Source organism: Nicotiana tabacum, chromosome 11 (assembly GCF_000715075.1).
Source record: "Nicotiana tabacum cultivar K326 chromosome 11, ASM71507v2, whole genome shotgun sequence".
Lineage (NCBI taxonomy): Eukaryota > Viridiplantae > Streptophyta > Magnoliopsida > Solanales > Solanaceae > Nicotiana > Nicotiana tabacum.
The window spans coordinates 136,243,628-136,253,458 of record NC_134090.1 but is presented as its reverse complement, the minus strand read 5'-3'; positions in this window follow the sequence as shown (position 1 = coordinate 136,253,458).

Below are 9,831 nucleotides of genomic sequence, written 5' to 3'. Positions count from 1 at the left end.
TTAGCAAAACAATAATACCAAAATAGCTAAATGACTCACATAAATGAAATAACATAATAAAATACTTCAAGTAATATAAGAACGGTAAAAGAAAGTAGAACATGATTCAAGGAAAATATACAATTTATACAATTAGAAGTATGTAGCAGGTAAACAGATATTGGGTGAGAAATATACAAATCGAAACAAGTAACAATAAAACAACAATGACAGGTAAGAACATGTAGCAACTAAAACATGTAACAAGATATAACATAGAATAAAGAAGATATGGAAGTAAATAACTCAATCCCGCATGTTTTAACCCTACGACGATGCATATACACTCATCACCTCGCATATACGCCGTCTCTCCACATAATTCACATAACAAGTAGACCAACAAGTCCTAATTCCCTCAAGTCAAAGTCAGGCACAACAATTACCTCTTCCACAATCAAAGCAACACTCAACTACGACCTTTCCTTTAGAATTAGCCTCAAAACCAGTCAAATCTAGCCAAATATGATTCAAATAATTCAAAAAAAGCTTTAGAAATTACCCATGAGTGAAAAAGATTCAATCTTTAATGAATTTGGAAAAAGTCAACAAAAGTCAACCCTGTGCCCGTTTGTTCAAAACTCGAGATTCAGATCAAAACCCGATTACCATTCACCTCCCGAGTCCAGTTAAGTGATTTGTTTAGAAAAACATCCTCAAGTTGAGGTCTAAATCTCAATTGTTTAAAATCCCTAAATTCTACCATGGAATTAATAGATTAAAGGTTAAAAATCAATGGGTGATTTTGGAAATACATCAAAACTAGTTAAAAATCACTAACCAATGAAGTGAGGATGAAATTCTCTTCAAAATTTCCTTTAGGCCGAGCTCTAGCTTTCAAAAATGGTGAAAATTGTCAAATCCCCAACTTTCAGCGCTTTAAATATCTGGGCGTCAGGTGTTCTTCGCGTTTGCGAAGAGCACTGGCCCGGTTCGCAAGGTCCTCTTCGTGTTTGTGAAGGCTAAATTCCCTGCATGCCTTTGCGTTCGTGAACCCTGGTCCGCGTTCGCGAAGAGAAACCACCCGCCTTCCCCCGAGATCACCCTAAGGCATCACGTTCGCGAGATGCCTGTCGCATTCGCGAAGGGTAAGACCTTCATTGAATCCTGTTCTCGACCGACCCTCGCATTCCCAAAGAACAACCAGCCCCAGCCCAAGTTTCCCCTTCACAATCACGAGAGAGCTTCGCGATCGCGATCGCGAAGCACAATGCACCAGACACCAGAAACAACTGTTTTACAAGTTTAAAATGGTCCGAAGCCTATTCGAAACTCACCCGAGCCCTCGGGGCTCCAAACCAAACATCTACATAAGTTTAAAAACATCATATGAACTCACTAGCGCGATCAAAACAACAAAATAATATCCAGAACCACGAATCAGGCATCAAAACACATGAGATTCAAAAGAAAACTCACCCGAGCCTCACCCGAGCCCCTCGGGCTCCAAACCAAACATGCACACAAGTATAATAACATCATACGAACTTGCTCGCACGATCAAAATACCAAAATAACACCTAGAACTACGGACTGGTCATCAAAATGAATGATATTTTCAAAGAAACTCAAGAACATGCAAATTTACAATCGGACGTCCGAATCACGTCAAATCAACTCTGTTTTGCACCAATTTTTGCAGACAAGTCATAAATAGTGAAATGAACCTATACCAAGTTCCAGAAACGAAATTCGAACCCGGTAGAAACAAAGTTAACCTACGGTCAAACTTAGGATTTATTTAAGCCATCAAATTACTAGTTTTCAACAAATCACTTTAAATCAAGTTAGGGACTTCCAAATTCGATTTCGGGAATAAGGCCAAGTCCTAAATCATGATACGGACCCACAAGGACAAACAAAATACTAATCTGAGTTGGTATCCACAAAATATTGACCGTAGTTAACTAAAATGAGATTTACGACAAGTTTTCACCTCAATAATTTTTGAAAAAAAGACACGGACTGCATACGCAAATCGAGGAAGGCTAAATGGAGTTATTCAAGGTCTCAAAACACAAAAATGAAGGTTAAAACCCAAAGTGACTTATTTTGGTATCCATAAAATATTGACCGTAGTCAACTAAAATGAGTTTTATGACAAGTTTTCACCTAAATAATTTTCGAAAAAAAGACACGGACTGCGTACGCAAATCGAAGAAGGCTAAATGGAGCTATTCGATGTCTCAGAATACAGAAATGAAGGTTAAAACCCAAACTGACTTATTAGGTCATCATATTCTCCACCTCTAAAACAAATCTTAGTCTTCGAATGGACATAGAAAGGTATCTGAACTGGTAAAAAGTTGTGGATATCTACTCTTCATGTCCAACTCGGACTCCTCTATGGCTGCCTCGATCGACTGACCTTTCCACTACACTCAAACTGAAGGATAAATCTTAGACCTCAACTTCCAGACTTGCCGGGCTAGAATGGCCACCGGCTCCTCCTCATAAGTCAAATCCATGTCTAATTGGACTGAGTCGAAAGTTAACACATAGGACGGATCACCGTGATACTTCCAGAACATGGACACATGGAACACCGGATGGACTGCTAATAAACTAGGTGGCAATGCTAGTCTATTGGCCACCTCACCCACTCTCTCAAGAATCTCAATGGATCCGATATACCTAGGGCTCAACTTGCCATTCTTTCCAAATGTCATCACACCCTTCATGGGTAAGATCGGAGCAGAACCCTCTCTCCAACCATGAAAGCAAGATCTCGAACTCTACGATAAGCATAACTCTTTTGCCTAGACTGAGCTATGCGAAGTCGATTTTGAATCATCTTGACCTTTTTTAAGGCATCCTGAACTAAATCGGTACCTAACAACCGAGCCTCTCCCGACTCGAACCAACCAACTGGCGAACAGCACCACCTCCCGTACAATGCCTCATAGGGAGGCATCTGAATACTCGACTGGTAGTTGTTGTTATAGGCAAAATCTGCAAGTGGCAAGAACTGATCCCAAGAACCCAAGAAATCCATAACGCAAGCGCGAACCATATCCTCCAATATCTGAATAGTGCGCTCGAACTATTCGTCCATCTGGGGGGTGAAATGTTATACTCAACATAACCTGTGCGCCTAACTCTTCCTATACGGCCCTTCAGAAGTGCGAGATGAACTACGTACCTTGATCAGAAATGATGGACATGGGCAAACTGTGAAGACGGACGATCTCACGGATGTAGATCTTAACTAACCGCTCTGAAAAATAGGTAACTGCCACTAGAATGAAATGTGCCGACTTGGTCAACCTGTCTATAATGACCCATACCGCGTCGAACTTCTTCTGAGTCTGTGGGAGCCCAACAACAAAATCCAAAGTAATATGCTTCCATTTCTACTCAGGAATCTCTAGCCTCTAAAGCAAACCACCAACCTCTGATGCTCATACTTTACATGCTAACAATTCAGACACCGAGCCACATATATAACTATATCTTTCTTCATTATTCTCCACCAATAATGCTACCGCAAATACTGGTACATCTTGGCGGCACCCGAATGAATGGAATACCGAGAATTGTGGGCCTCATCAAGAATCAACTCACGAAGCCCATCCACACTGGGCACACAAATATGACCATGTATCCGCAAAACCCCATCATCTCCAATAGTAACCTACTTGGCACCACCGTGCCATACCATGTCCTAAGGACAAGCAAATAGAGGTCATCATACTGATGTTTTCTAATGCGCTCATACAAAGAACACTGAGAGACTGTGCAAGCTAGGACACGGTTGGGCTCCGAAACATCTAACCTCACGAACTGATTGGCCAAAGCCTGAACATCTGATGCTAGATGTAGACATGTGATTTTTGACCCTCCCCAATATTTTTTATATTTTAGCATGTAAATATTTAATTTAGGCATAATATAGCTATTTCAGCTATTTTTAACTTCTTTACTTTATTTTCGTCATAAAAATGGAAAATTACAAAAAAATATATTTTTAGCTTACGTATTTTTCATAAATTTAAATAAATATATACAAAAATAGTACTTATTTTTATCTTTATATAATTTTGAAAATAAAAAATATATAATAGTTTCATGTTAGCCTTTGGCATGGGGTAGTATTTTTATCTTACTTTAAAATGAGTCAATTAAGGTGTTGGATCATAATTTTAAGAGTTTTAGAACCCAATTCTTGGCCCAATTCGGATTAGTCCATTAAGCCTAGGGACCCTTCTAGACTCTTCTTTGGAATAAAAAAATAAATAAAGAAGACCCTAAGGACTTAACACAAAAGACCTAGGGACTAATGGGCAAAATACACAAAGATACACCTAAACCTAGACTCTACCTATAAATGAGTGCTTAAAAAAAAAGAAAAAAGGCTGAACGAAAAAGCTGAAAAGCTGCGCAAGGAACGACCCCTCCCCCCCTCGGATCGTCTTCTCCGACCCCCCCTTGCCTGTTCATTTTTCTTCAGCGGTTTGAATAGAAAACGACCCCGACTCCATCTTCTCCAAACGACCCCCCTTGAGTCTTCTTCTTCAGTAGCATAAGCCCAAAACAATAACTCCTCGCTGGAAAACCAGAAACCCACTGCCCTAGCCAGGAGTTTTGTGCGTTACCACTGCTTTGCCATATTTTCCGATGAGTTTTGAGTTCGTCGAGGTCCCTCTGAAGATCGTCTTCTTTGCAGCCCCTGAAACCAATAACACCCAACAACGAAAAAGGCAAACAACGCTGACCACGGTTGCTTGAAACTCATCGGAAAAACGATCCTCAACAGCTCGTCGGATTTACGAGCTCCAGATGCAGCCTCTGAAACCAACGACACACAACAACCAACTCCTCCATAGCTGCGAAGCTCCATCACCAACTCAAACAAGAAAACAACCACGACACATGTACACGCTAAAAATAGTGAGGAGTTCACAAGCTCGTTTAACACTTTTTCGGCGAGTCTCGAATTTTTCTGGTCGAGTTTCGATGACTATTCTGCTAGTTCCTTGTCGAGGTTGAATCCATCTTGGAGTTCGTTTGCGAGATCCGGACAGTTCCATATATTGAAGTGTCGGGTTCGTTGAGGTCCCTGGTGCAATATTTCCATTTAGTCGTTGAGTCGGAGATTCGAGTTTGCCGCTGAGGTCGTCATCGAGTTTTCCGGTCAGTAAAGGTCCTGCTAGAATCGCCGACGTATGTTCCGGTCGGGCGCTGGTCAGTTGTTGGCTTTCCATTCAAGGTCCGTTGGGATCCTTCTCACTATTTTAGATTCCTCTGTACTAGAAGACTTCAGTTTTTAATTAAAAGGTCAGTTCCTTCCTTCACGGCATTACTCCATTTTCGAATAGTTTTGATGGACTTTGCTGGTGCACCGCTGCTCCATTTTCATTGATGCTTGTTTTAGAATAACGCATATCATTAGTAGTGTATGCCTTAACTGCTGATGTTTGGTTGTTTCTGTGAATTAACTTTTGTTGTGTGGAACCAGGATAAGTATACGCCTTAACAATAATTTGAGACGTAGGTTTAATGTTTAAAACACATAAGAGCGATAAATAGACTATGAGAGATAACGACGAGACTGTTCTGTTTAGATTAAATCACATTAGTTTGGATTTGTGTCATAGTTTAATTACATATTGGTCTAATAGGTAGAAATGACCATTTCTGATAAATTGATAGCATAAAAAAAATAAGTGCGTAGTTGTTTTAGGCGCGCTATTTAATAATTTACTTTCCTAAACTCGGGTGCGCATTTATGTGACCCAAATCCAAATCTCAACAATGTTATATGAAATGTGTTGCGAACTACGGGTGCATTTATGTGACGTGGTTCGAGACATATTTTAAATGACGTTGCAATCTTCCTAAAAATGAATAAAAGCGGCTAATAAGTTAAAATGGCACCATATGATAAAACATGTATTAAAATCATATAATAGGCCAAATATAACAGTTGAGCGACCTCACTAGAACCACGGAACTCGGGAGTGCCTAACACCTTCTCCCGGGTTAACAGAATTCTTTACCCGGATTTCTGGTTCGCGGACTGTGATACAGGTCATTCTTTCCTCGATTCGGGATTTGAACTGGTGACTTGGGACACCATTAATTATCCCAAGTGGCAACTCTGAATTTTTAATAAAATGATCCCGTTTCGATTGTCACTTTAAGTTGGAAAAAACTCCTTTATACACCCTTCCGGGGGTGTAGTGAAAAAGGAGGTGTGACAGCTCTGGCGACTCTGTTGGGGACAAGAACCCAGAACTTCTGGTTCAGGGTTCAGGGTTCAGAATTCGAGCTTAGATGAATTGTTATATTTGACTTTATCTATTATCTGATTTTATTACATAGTTGGGCCTAATGTGCTAAATGTTGCTTTTACCACTTTGATATTATCTGAACTGTATATAAACTGTTACGAAACCCTTATCTTCTCATCTTCGGGGATGTGCTCGCTGGTCGAGACTCCCTATCCTGTTAGTGTCATACCTTGAAATAAGAAAGAGGCTCGGACAAGTTACTAAGCCGGATGGCTTTTTGGTTCCCGGTACGTAGCCCCCTCCTCGGCTCGAGTTGTCTGCTGGGTACACAGTCTAGAACATATACCCAGGTTTTGAACCTAGAATAACTTAGCCTCATGCCGGATCCCTAGTAGGAACGCTTTTTCGCATCATGTGCACTTGACTTAGGGGACTCAACACAGGGGTTGGGTCCGTCTAGGACAGGTATACCCCAAAAATAAAAGACCATCCTGATGCATCTTATGTGCTACATGTTGCATTTATTCAAGGGTAAAAGGGTCATTTGGCAGACCAATGATAGCTGAGGGTAAATGAAGAAATGAAAAAAAAAACAATGAAACAAGAAAGAAGAAAGAGAAAAAGAAGAAAAAAGAGAGGGTGAAGTGTGAAGATAAAGCGAGTGGGGCCTAATTATGTTTTCTGTTACATTTTGTTAAGAGTAAAAAAGAGAGCTTGAATAATTCAAAAGATTTTTGTACTTTTTCATCATTTTCCAAAAATCAAAAAAGGTGAAAAAGAAAATAAAAAAAGAGTTTACATGTTTCATCATTTTTCAAAAAAAAGAGAAAGAAAAAAAATATATTTTCTCTAAATTAGTTGTTATTTTTATTTCTCGCCCGTATCCTATCTGCCCGAACTACGCATACCTGATTCTCGTATTTTGGGAAGTGATACGTAGGTAACCCACATAGGGTCCGGTCTTCCTATTAAATCTTAGGTTCTTGGCTTTGCGGAGTCATAGCCAAAATTTGCACTTCTAACCACCTTTTGGCCAAATAAGCCATTTTGCAAAATAGCCTCAATCATGTCTTGCATGTGTCTTAGGGAATGTTATTGTCTCACATAGTGCTAGTTTAAATTTTCTCATACAGGTGTGGATCTACTTACTAGAGTTTGAGCATGACAGATACCCCAGGATCACTGCATTCAGAAGCTGCTCGAGGAGCCATTTTATGTTTTGAGTCAATTGTTTTTGTTTTATTTTCTAGTCATGTATAGTAGTATTTAATCTTTTAGGTGATGTTAGAGTTTGTAATAGTCAGGTTAAGTTTTCCGAGTCTTTTGTTATTGTATTTCTTATTTTGTATGTGGAAATGTGTTACAAGTCGAAAATCCAGAAAAAAAGAAGAAATTTTGCGTTTTTGTTATAAGAAATAAAAAAAGTTCTCCTTTGAGATTGTTTTTCCTTGAGGCACTAGGACTTAAAATGAATTGTTTTTATATTTCCTCTACTATATTAGGACCAAAATTCAAAAAAAAAAAGAGAATTTTCTTTTAGTACTTCTTTAAAATTCTTCTGTAAGGTATTAATTCCAAAATCCAAAAAGATTTTCTTTTGAGGTGTTTCTTGGGGAAATTATTGAAAAATGAAAAAAAATTATTATCTTTTTTTATTAGAACTTTAAGATATTGTACATAGAAAAAACATACTTTATCCTTTGTTTATCATTAGAAATTCTTCTTTAGACAATCAAAGTTGAAATCCAAAAATATTTTCTTTTATCTTTTTCATTGCTTGTTTCGAAACTTTGCATCAGAATATCAAATGAAAATTCTAAATGTTTTTCTGTGGTTCACTCTTTAGATTTTCTTCCTAAAAAAAGGAATCAAAAATATCTTTCTCTTCTAGAGTTTTTCCTTAATAGAGTATTTGTTTTAAAGAAAAGAAAAAAATCCGTTAAGCTTGAGTTTAAAATAGGTTATAGAACATTAAGTTTAGAAAATTCAAAAAAGATTTGCTTCATTTATTTCTCTTTTCTCAACAAAGTAGTCATTAAGGTAAAAAGAAAAGAAAAAGAAAAAGAAACAGAGAACGTTAGTTTGTTTCCTTTTTTCCTGATCTTCCCGAACTACGCAAAGATCTGATTCATGCGGCGTCATGATACGTAGGCAACCTACATAGGGTTCGATCGAATAATTTTTTTTATTTTTTAAAAGAAAAGAAAAAAAAGAAAAAAAAGAGAGAGAAAAAGATTGTGAAATTATGGGAGGTGAGAATTGAGAAGGAAGAAAAGAGCGACAATCAAAAAGGAAAGGGGAAAGAAAATGAGCGAGCTAAGAAGTGCGAGGAAAGAAAAGAAAAGAGAATATTCAAATGGATAGATTGGGATGATGCCAAGTGACCTTATGACCCTCGAAGTTATTCTAGAACCATTAATTGTTGCTAGGTGCATTGCACGCAATGTGATATTTCTGGTGTTAAATGCCCTAATGCTAACGGGATGACCCCATTTTGTTCCTTTTGATATCTTCATAGTAAAAAGGTGGTTGGTTTGTGGTCCTCGAAGTAGTAACTCCTCTCCACAACATAGTCAAAAGGCAATGGCAGACAACAACAAAACTGAGTTGGTTGATACAGGTGCCCAAAAGCAATTGGTTGAACAGGACAATGAGTTGGTTGAAGAGGTGAGGATGTTAAGACAACACATAGCGGACATGTATCAGGCCTGGATAACTGGGAAGGCACCATCCCCGCCACCACCTAGATTCCTAGATGTCGCCCTTACTCAAGCTCCGAACACAATGCCAGATGATCCTCCATACTCTCCAGATCTACCCGTTTATCACAGCTTTCCCAACCGTCTTAGTAGCTCTATCACTCATCTTCCAATTACCTTTCCCAAAAATTGCCCTCCGGTCTTATCCACCATCCCCAACAATGAACACCCACTCAAAGCTCATGATGCCCAATATTACCCCTCAGAGGTTGCCCACAAGGTTCCCAACTCATACAAGCAGGGTCCGCAGGATGGGCCTCATGTTGTAAATGAAAAGTTCACAGGAAGACAAGGGCGAGATGAGATACCCAGGAGGCTGAAAGGCATAGAACAATCCTTAAAGAACAAACAAGGAGGGGGAGACCAGGGTAGCATGGCTTACAAAGAACTGTTTGTGTCCCCTGACGTTCGCCTGCCCGCGGGATTCAAAGTGCCAAGATTTAACTTGTATGATGGGTGTGGAGATTTGGTAGCCCATTTGAGGGATTATTGCAGTGAAATGAGAAGTGTTGGCGAGAAAGATGATTTGTTGATGGCGTACTTCAGTGAGAGCCTGACTGGGGCAGCTTTGGAATGACATAATCGTCAAGATGTTGGTAAGTGGCCTATATTAGGTGACATGGCTCAAGATTTTGTTTGATACTTTCAATACAGATCGGGTGTTACCCCAGATCGCTCCTCCCTATGTAAAATGGAAAAGAAGCCGGAGGAAAGCTTTAGGGAGTTTGGGCTCAGATGGAGGGAGCAAGCTGCTCGAGTCAATACCCCGATTGGTGAAGAAGAAATGGTCGAGCTTTTCC